This window comes from Heteronotia binoei, chromosome 12 (assembly GCF_032191835.1).
Source record: "Heteronotia binoei isolate CCM8104 ecotype False Entrance Well chromosome 12, APGP_CSIRO_Hbin_v1, whole genome shotgun sequence".
NCBI classification, from domain to species: Eukaryota; Metazoa; Chordata; class Lepidosauria; order Squamata; family Gekkonidae; genus Heteronotia; species Heteronotia binoei.
Genome location: NC_083234.1, coordinates 34,382,254 through 34,393,337, shown reverse-complemented (window position 1 = coordinate 34,393,337; position 11,084 = coordinate 34,382,254).

Below are 11,084 nucleotides of genomic sequence, written 5' to 3'. Positions count from 1 at the left end.
AAATCCCCACTCAAGCACGAAGCTCACTTACAGTGACTTTGGGCCAGTCCCTCTTTCTCAGCCTCACCTACGTCACAGGGTTGGTATCAGGATAAAAGAACCACGCCTGGAGCTCCTTCAAGGGAAGAGGGAATGAAAGTACACTTGACAGACAACAAGGTAAAGAGTGCTGAAGGGATTAGGATGTCAAATGAGGAAGATCTGGGTTCAAATTCTGGCTCAGCCAGGAAGCACACTAGGAAGCCTAATTACTCTTTCTACCCAGGAATATTTTCAAACAGGAGCTGGAACTTTGGTAACCATGGCGTGAAGCAAAAGCCCTTTCATTATTAGCCCACCTCCAGGGAGCTCAAGGTATAGCATTGCCAACTCCAGGGAAATTACTGGAGATTTGGGGGGTGGAGTCTGGAGTTTGGGGAAGGGAAGGACTTCAGAGGGGTATGATGCCACAGCATCCACCTTCCATAGCAGCCATTGGCTGGCCTGGAAAAGAAACGTCAAAGACCTGTCTCTAGGAACAGAGTTGCAGGAACAGTCAAGTAAACCATAGTCCAGTCCCATGGGAGCCACAGATTCCAACAAGTTTAGATCCTTCTGGGGGGGGGGAAATTAAAATGAGAGAATCATGGCCACGGCATTCAGGTCTCTCACCAGCCCCTGACTGTGGCCTGATTCACTCAGGCGCTCACCTGCATGGGTGGGTGAAATGGCAGGGCTTTCTCTGAGCAGGAACGCAGTTCTGGCTGGCTTGGCATCAGGGGTGTGGCTTAATATGGAAATGAGTTCCTGCTGGGCTTTTTCTACAAAAGAGCCCTGCATGAAACAATGGTGACATGATGGGTGTGGCCTAATATGCAAATGAGTTCCCGCTGTTCTTTTTCTACCAAAAAAAGCCCTGTGACATGGAAATCTATACCTGTGTGACCACAGGTTGGCGGTGGGACAGGAGTGACTTCTGTGAATGCTTCAGCCATTTTAACTCCTCTTCAAAGTGTTCAGCGGCTGGCACGGTTGCCATTTCATTCTTTTTCAAAGCACCACGTCTCTGTGGATTGAGCCAATGTTTTCCTTTGGCCGTCATCCCTTTTAGCTCCTTCTATTCCACATCAGCCCACCACCTGCTAGCCAGCTTCATGCCTTCTTTCCCTCCCATCCCTGCTCTGTCTGGTCTGCAGCTTCCTCTGTTTGGAAGAGGCACCCCCTTGTCTATCCATCAGACCATTTCCTCTTCCCCTGCAGGACCCAGCTCTTGAACAACGTATTTCCTGAGCAACCCTGCATCTGCACAGCTTCCTGGCTCGCTCCTACTCCCTTGTCATATCTGGCCCAGAAGTCTGCTGGGACAATCTCCTCAAGCTGTACAGAAAGGCCTTCCATATAAATATATATTAAAAATATCCCCACCCCTCCACAGATCTTCAAATGCATCTTTGCAACACGATGACTGGCATGTTGCCTAGGGAAAGGGTAGCTGAGAGTCTCCGGACCCAAACCTCTCAACTAGATTCCCAGATCCTCCCTCTACTCCGCAGTTCCAGCCAAATGCTGCCACCGCCCCCAGCTTCCACCAATGAGAAATGGCAGGAAGCAGCTTTCCACCATGCCTGGGCCTGGTTCAGGCAGAAGTCCCCCAGGAATACTTGTATAATACTTCATGACTGCATAATCATTTGACCTTCTAGTGGCACCACACTAGCATTCAGTACAAGTTGCACTGAATTTTCGTGCGGCGCTGCTAGAGGGTAAAAAGGTAAAGGCAGTCCCTGTGCTGCTGTGCAAGCACCAGTTGTTTCCAACTCTGGGGTGATGTCGCATCACGACATTGCACAGCAGACTTTTGTCAGCCTAGCAATTATTTACTCATGAACAGGCCTCATTTTGGCAGGAGCTCACAGGAATCAGAATAATAGAGTTGGAAGGGACCCCCAGGGTCATCTAGTCTAACCCCCTGCACAATGCAGGAAACTCACAAATACATCCCCCTAAGTTCACAGGATCAGCATTGCTGTCAGATGGATGGCATGGAGCTCCAGAACATCTAGATTTTATAATGCTCTTTTTTTTTCTCCCCCCCCCCCACCAAAAAAAAAATACTTGCTTCTGGGCTCCATTGTTCAAAACCCCTGTGAGAATTTTGCTGAAGTCTATTATTCTGACAAACTTTCTAATATTTCCCCCCACAAAAAAATGGGGAAATAACCAAAACATATAAAGCAGACAGATGGAAATCACCATCATGCCACTGGGGCCACACAGGAGAAAGTAATTGAAAAAGTATGGGGGGAGTAAGGTTTTATTGTGACAGTTATAACTGAAGAAGCATTTTAAGGTAAATGTTGAACTGATATAATTTAGTACACCTTCCGGTGATGTCAGAGGTGTGTGGCATATGTCAATGAGTTATACAAATGAGCTGTGCTAATGGCCTCCGGCACCTCTTTTTCTACAAAATGACCCCCGCTCATGAAGCTCACAGATAGCACAAGCCTAAGCACAGAGCAGAGGTCATCAGGGAAGGGCGGGGAGCTGTGAATTGCCTGCCTTGTGCACAGGATTGGACTAGATGACCCTAGGTATCCTTTCCAGCTCTATGTTCTATGTATACTCAAGAAGTAAATCCCACTGAATTCTGTAGGACCTATCAGAGAGGAAGAGTGCTTAGGTTGGCAGCCTAAGTGGCCTTGAATGAGTCATGCTCTCAGCCTCCCTTACCTTGCAAGGTTGTTGTGAAGACAAAATTGGAGAAACAGACACTTCGCACTGAAATTTTTAGAGCAAGGCCAGGATAAAGCTAGATTTGCATAAAATGTTATTTGCACTGGGTTTATTTATTCTGCTGTAAGGGCCAATTGAGGATCGACTGGCTGGATAAATAACAGTCCAACTTTGCTACCTACATTAGCAATACTCTCTGGGTGGATCATGCATAAATGCAAAAGTTTTGTAGATGAAAGACCAGGAGCCACTGACCTATCCTGATCCATTTCGGAGCACTTCTAGATGTGGTTTGGGCCACCATTAACACTTCTCTGCCTTTTCCTCTTGACGTGAAGTCCCCCAAACAGTCGGTGCATTCTCCGGGAACCAAACAGAATGGCTTTTGCTGGCCCTGAGACCCAGAGGATGCTTGTCAGAGCTGGCAGACACCGATTCCAAAGCAAGCATGCCACCACATAAGCTCTGCTCTGCTTTCACTCCACCATTTCCTGTAAAGTTACCTCTCCAAACAGTCGGCTCCACATCCAAACTGAGCAGAAATGTGAAACCCTGGGCCCATCCCCGCAAAAGGCCTGCAGTTCAAACGCTGCTTCCCCAAAGGGCTTGAGAACTGTTTCTTCCAGGCGTCTTTCAACTCTTTCCAAACCCCTTCCCAAATAAACACCAGACCTGATCCACTGGAACCCTTCTCCAGTAAAGGCAAATAAAAAGGTGACTTATTCCATCCTGTAATAACACTCGACTCCCCGCTCTTAAGAAGGGTTTAAGCTTCTCAAAGCAAGGCGCTCCTGCCGCTTATTCAAAATGCCATGCAGAAGATCCTCAAAGGCTTCGTTTCTGGGCCCCACACAGCACCAGCTAACAGTGGCCTGCTTCTCTGTGAAGAAGCGATTAGCAGCCATATGGGTCCCTAAGTAAAATCCCAAAAAGCAAAACACAATCACATCTAATGTCTTTTATTAGGACCAGCTCAATGACCCATACCACGAGCTTTCGTGTTCACTAGAATGCTCCATCAGACTGGATGTTACAAAAATTGAAATGTATTAAAAGAGGAGGGGGGGAGTTCTCCAACCTTTGTTTCAAATATATTGTAACTTCCAGCCCAATTAACTGTTCTAATGAACTCAAAAGCTTGCACACAATTGGAGGGACTGTGTTCTACTTACCTAGGCCGGATGACACCAGACTTCAGAGTTCTGTGATTAAGAGGCCAGATTAATTACTTAGCACTAAACAGCAGTAGTGGAGGGTGGGCCCACTATAGATTGGGGCCATCACAGTTCTGGAGGGGGGCATTTAACTCACATCTTTCCTCCACAAGCTATTTCTCTAATCTAAAATGGTCTCTTTGGGTTCTTTGAAGACTCAAAAAGGAAAACAAATAATTTAGGGTTGCCAAGTCCAATTCAAGAAATATCTGGGGATTTTGGGGGTGGAGCCAGGAGACTTTGGGGGTGGAGCCAGGAGACATTGGGGGTAGAGCCAGGAACAAGGGTGTGACAAGCATAATTGAACTCTAAGGGAGTTCTGGCCATCACATTTAAAGGGACAGCACACCTTTTTAAATGTCTTCATTCCATACGAAATAATGAAGGATAGGGGCACCTTCTTTTGGGGTTCATAGAATTGGACCCCCTGGTCCAATCGTTTTGAAACTTGGGGGATATTTTGGGGAGAGGTACTAGATGCTGTACTGAAAATTTGGTGCATCTACCTCAAAAAATAGCCCCCACAGATCCCCATAGATCAATTCTCCATTATTTTCTATGAGAATAACTCTCCATAGGGAATAACAGTTTCCAGCAGACATTTCCCTCCCCTCCCCCCGTTTTCTGACGACCCTGAAGCTGGGGGAGGGCCTCCAAACCAGGGGATCCCCTGCCCCCACCTGGGGATTGGCAACCCTAAAATAATTACATGACTATCTGCCTTTTGCCCTATAAAGACTTAAAGCAGCTTGGGGAGGGGGTGCAATTCTTGATCAGAGACATGGTGCTGCAAAAAGAATAATAGAATCATAGAGTTGAAAGGGACCCCCTAGGGTCATCTAGTCCAACCCCCTGCACAATGCAGGAAATTCACAAACACCTCCCCCCCTAAATTCACGGGATCTTCATTGCTGTCAGATGGCCATCTAGCCTCTGTTTAAAAACCTCCAAGGAAGGAGAGCCCACCCACCACCTCCCGAGGAAGCCTGTTCCACTGAGGAACCACTCTTAACTGTCAGGAAGTTCTTCCTAATATTGAGCCAGAAACTCTTCTGATTTAATTTCAACCCATTGGTTCTGGTCCTACCTTCTGGGGCCACAGAAAACAATTCCGCACCATCCTCTATAGGACAGCCCTTCAAGAGTTGAAACTTCCATGCCTAGGTGCCATATGCCCCACATCCACATCATTGAATTTTAGGTCCAAACGTCTCTGGAGTTCCAATTATGGTATACACAGTCTGATCTATTAGCAACAGACACATTCCAGAGTACCAAGGTTGAGTTCTCACCCAGTCAATGTAACAGTCACAAGTGAGTTGCAGGATCTCAGTTCCTGTGCAAACAGTGCCCAGGTTGGATCAGGACTGTGCCCTCTTTCAGCCACCAGCTTTCTTTTCATTGACCTGAAGTGGTCCAGCTGGCACTATTGGCACATTGTGGAAGCCCATGTTTACCCTGGGATATGATTCAGTACTTTGTCATACAAAAAAAAATCTTCCCCAGAAACCAAATCTAGACGTCAGGAAGAACAGTTCTGTTCCAGTTTCCTCCCTGAGATGTTTATTTTTTCTATGTAAAAGTCTCTTGTCTCCATTAAGGTGGTGGGGGGGAAGCATCTCAACATGGGTGCCTCTTTCTCCTAGCAATCTGAAGTGATACATTTCAGACACAGGTGGACTACCTCAGCGAAAACCAGGCCAAAAGTCTCCTTTATAGAGGCCAATCAAAACAATTTCAGAACAGCTCTTGCAGAGGAAACCCAATAGCCGCTGTATAAACAACACTTGAGGCAGACAAGGCTCCCTTGAAATATGAAAGAACTAAGCTTCAATGTACAGTTCAAAAAGAATTTTCTCTAATCCAGCAACTAGACATAGTCACCTGTTCCTGATCCTGTGCAGGACATTTTGAGATTCGTTTGTCTGTTCTTCTCCAGGAACTAAACACCAGATATGGGCCTTTATTGTAAGGATTCCAACTAAGAAACTGACTACATTTCATTCATTTCAGTACTCTGGCAACCAGTTTTCTGATTTACAGTGTAATCTTAGTAATACAGAGTTACTCCAGTCTTGGCCCAGTGATTTCAGTGGGCTCAGACTGGAGAAACTCTGAATTAGGATTGTATGGTTTGCTTGTACTCTCTGAGTTCAGACTGGTGTGGCAGTTGCCAAGAGATAATGAAACTGACAGGGGACCTCTCCAATCATCACACTTGGACAAAACTTGCAAAATATTTTTTTCCTGGGAAGTGTTTCTTTCCATGGTGTTTCCACCAATGCCAGGAAGAGACTTTCTTCATCAACCTGTATCTCCTTCCTTCCTTCCTTCCTTCCTTCCTTCCTTCCTTCCTTCCTTCCTTCCTTCCTTCCTTCCTTCCTAGTTCTGCCTCTTTGAAGCTGAGCATTTTTAAGGTCCTCTCTAGCACTTTACAATTAGCATTACTGCTTTATAAGAGAGAAGGTTTGATCTATTTACCATTGTATGAAGTCTTCTCTATTCCATTCAGCATTATTTAAAACATTTATGTGCCACCTTTCCACACAAATAGGATTTCCCAAGGTGGCGAGCATCAAAACATTTCAACATGAGAATAGCATTTAAAATAATAAGAAATGCATAAGATAATTCAATAAAACATAAGACACAAACACACACAATGCCAAAACTGGGGATGAGGGCTAACAACAGTTATTGGGATATAGCCAACAAAACAAAAAAGTCTTCACCCCCTGGCAGAAGACAATGATGGAGACTTTTCCCTGGGGAAGAAGTTCCAAACTTTCAAATTTATGTTAAAGTCTCAATCTCTGTTAATGCTGCAGTCGGCCTTTAAGCATATTAGCATCACTGTCTTTAGTGCAACTGTGATGACTCGTATTGTACACAGTCTCTCTGTGTCACCCAAACTAAGCATACACACATTAACAATCTGTGTGTCTCACTCATTGAGGAGCACAAAGATATACATTGATTTCCAAAAGCCACTATTATTCCGATGCTGGGTTTTCCACCAAGTTACTCCCTCACTGTCTGAACAACAATCCAGATGGAGAATTGTACTTTTTAAAAATGTATTTAAAACAGTTATTAGATCTCATCCACATGGAGTGGCTTTCCTATGTCATGGTAGGGTGGCAGCCCCCAAGAGGGTATGGCGAGCAAGGAGGCAAGCTTCCTGGCACTCTTGGCAGCAGCTCATGCGCCACACTTACGTACATGGCATTTGTAATAAGAAAAGGTCGAAAGCCTTGCATCTGTAGGCAGAAGCACCAGGGTGTAGCGGCAGGCAATTTGATGCTGCCTCTAGCCTGCAGGGTCTATCAGTAATGCTGCCTGTCTTCTAGGGCAGCAGTGCTAACCCTTTCATTTCTTAGGTCCCACAGATCCTTGTATCGAAGAATTTGGGTCCCACCATGTTAGAAACAAAAAACCCCCCCACGTTTTCTGAGAAGGCCATTTCTATATTTAAGGACATTCTGTTATTGCATTTAACACTAAAAAGAGACCGCATTAGGTCCCCTTTTTAAGTGAACATTCCATTTCAAATTCTCAGAAAGGCATTCTCATCTTTGCATTTTCAGTCAATGCCAACCGCACTACTTAAGGGAAGATATCCTCAAATTCGGTGGCTCAGTGTTTCTGTATCTGTGGTGCTACAGAGGATTTAATCCATTATATTTTATTTTGCCCCACGTACACAGACTGATAATCTGTTGGAAGGGCGTAAATTTTCTTCTGACACTGATAGGTTGGTTTTCTTGTTATCTGACACTGATCCATTTGTCACCTTTAGAGTCTCTCTCTTTGCCTTGGCTGCTAAAAACATCAGAGCCAAAACTGCCTCCTCAGACTAGTTGGCTTTATCTGGGATGTCTTATTATTTTATTGTATATTGATATTTACCACAAATTGGTTTATCGGATTCATAACATTTTTAACTTAATAGTTTAGCTACTATCTAAACGTTATGGTGTTTTAATATTTTAGAAGCTTAAACCTAACCGCTTTCACTTAAGAATCTTAGCAATGTATTTAAGGCTGTAACCCACGTAACCCGTTCTGTATGTTTATTGGACCATTCTTTGGCTATTTTTTTATGATACTGTGTATGACTTTGTTTTGTGATGGCCAATGGCCACATAAATACATTTGCTTCACTTCATTTTGTTTATAGGGAAATGGGGCAGAGGCAGAAGCCCCGTGGATAAACCTGAGTTGGCAGGGAGTATCACATCAAAGACGCTTGCTGGCGGGCAAGGAGAACAAGGGGTTTGGAGGAGCACCAAGGGGCCAGGGTTACCGCTGGCATGCCCAAAGGTGACAGATGGATAATCCATGGCAGGTAGGATCAGCAGGAGATGGCCCATCACCTTTGCAAGTGAACAAGAACGTGGTTGTGAAAAACCCCTGCCCCACCACGGCTGCTTCTGCATGCCACTGCTTTAGAGCCACTGTCCTAGGGATACCAAAGGCTGCCTCTGACTGCTTGGCCTTGTTAACAGTCATCTTGGGGGATCCCCGAGGCAAGCTAACGCTTTGTAGTCTATTGTCTCAGAGACAGTTGAGCAATTGTTCTAAAAAGGATGGAAATCCGAGGAGGGAGAACAAGGGGATGACTGACCCCTAGATGAGGTGAACAAAATGCAAGCCGCTGTAATGCTGCTAGAGATGCTGTCAGCTTCACAGCAAACACAGCCAATAGTCAAAACACAGGTGATCATGGCTGTTGGACAAGAGAAGCCGAATGACTGGGCTGTTGACCCACTTTCTCAAGTGTTTCGTTTTTTTAACACACAATTTAACTGTTTTAACACCACTTAAACTACATAACTACATAAGCCTTAGAAAACAAATGGTAAATAAACTTTAACGCACAGCCACACTTTCTTTTTGTTAGATCCTAAGAAAGCGAAGAGATTGCTAAATAAAAATGTGTGCATTTCTGCATTCTATGACAATCCACATACAGGGATCACAAACGCACACATTTCACCGGGTCCAGTGGGGGAAATTTCTAAGTAGGCGTGAATAGGCCTGCAGCTTCAGACAATAGTTGTGTGCCCTGCAGAAACAAAGAGGCCAAGGGGAAAAGTGAAGGGAAGACGGTGTTTGGACAAGCAGATTTCCTGCTCTCAGGGTGATGGAAGGTGAGGGAATTACGTGGCTTTTGCACAGGAGGCTGCATATTTAGCACTGATGTTTATCTAACCTTTAGTCTTCCTTGCTGAAGTCTATGAATAGAGATGCTACAGCACTAGACAAGGAGAATGTCTACATTCCTACATTAGTACAGCATAACCTACCCGCAGCTGTTCTCTCGATCCTGATGAAGTCTGTTTGCTGCTGCCCAGCAGCTGAAATGTTCATCTGAGGGTCTTTGTAGGTAACTCCTCTCTTCACAAAAACAAGACCTCCTTGGTGGCAGCACATTGTTTCTGGGGACTCCCTCCCTAAGCATATTTGAGGAACCTTGTTACCTTTTCAGACACTAAGCCAAACCCACTCAATTCCTCTGAACCTTTGAACAACATTTCTACTGAGCTGCTCTTACCTGACGACTTACGCTTTTTAAAGACTGCATGTCATTTAGTTTGCTCATTGATGGCTTGAAAGCCACCTTGAAGACCTAAATGTTGGCATGGGATTTTGAACCTTTCCAACAGGGCAAACCGTTCTCAGCCCATCCTTGTTTTACTTTCATAACCACCTCGGGAGGTAGGTTAGGCACAGTGACTGGCTGAAAGCCATGTAGTGAGAGTTATGGCTGAGTGGAGAATTGAATCTGGGTCTCTCCTGCTGCAACTCAGCTTGCTAACCACTCCATCTCACTAGCACTTGAAAGTGAAGTACATTTTACTCATCAGGCACACATTGGGGATTGGTGTCTGTAGGACCGAAACCATACTGAAAACAGAGATTAAAAACACTGTCTACAACAGTGGAGGGGACGGTGGCTCAGTGGTGGAGCATCTGCTTGGTAAGCAGGTCCCTGATTCGATCCCCGGCATCTCCAACTAAAAAGGGTCCAGGCAAGCAGGTGTGAAAATCCTCAGCATGAGACCCTGGAGAGCTGCTGCAAGTCTCAGTAGACAATACTGATTTTGATGGACTGAGGGTCTGATTCAGTAGAAGGCAGTTTCATATGTTCCAGACTGCACCCCATTAAGGCTCAGAAATTGTAAAGGGCTTCTTCTGGAAGAAAGGTGAGTCACATCTTTTCCTTTTGAATGTGATTGGTCTGTAATCCACATTAAGCCCCGGGAAGTCACACATACCCAGAAAGAGAGAGAGAGAAAGGGGGGGGGGGGAAGAGTTGACCCTTATTCCCCTAGGAAGTGCAAGGGTCCCGATAACAGAGAGAGCTGAAAGGGCTGAACTGCTTGTTGAAGGTGCCTGAGTGCCAGTCTTCAGGCAGTTGGTGCTCTTTTAATTGACTGGACTGGCTGCTGCTGCTGGTACCAAGAGAGGGGAAAAGCTGAACCTAGGAGAGGGGAAAGACACCTACCAGAGGCCCAGGGAAGCTGCAAAAGTGCCTCCCTCCCACATGAGGGATTTATTGTTCTAGTTTCCCCTGAAGATTAAGATTATTCTGCACATCTGGGGATTCCCCAGGGTCTGCAGAACCCTGAAGGACAGTTGGGGTTAGCCCACTGCATCAATTCAACTATTCCTATAAGTGCCAGGCCCTGGCTATTGGACTCTGCAATATTCAGACGCATCTCTTGCGAAGGCAATCTCCTGTATAAGTTCCTCATCCTCCAGAAAGGTAGGCAATGGTGCCACCCAGTGCCTGATTTAAGTATGGCTCAGCTTCCTTTGAAACTTCAGCTTCAAGGTGACTTTCTCCACAGTGCACACACTGACGAAAGACTCCAAACCACACTCTTTCTCCTCACAACTCTTTTCACACACTCTGCTCCACATAAGCTCATCCGACAGCAAATCTCCATTATCTGCCTGGGTGCCAGTCTTCGGGCAGTCGGTGCCCTTTTAATTGATGGGACTGGCTGGTGGTGGTTGATGCCCTCCTCCACCTCTGCTGTCAGTGTGCCCTCAAAGATGTATCAAGCCATTTTCTCCTTCTCCTCTTCCACAGCCAGGCAATATTTACTGTACACTCGAATAGTAAAGATGCTTGTTTTAGGGATG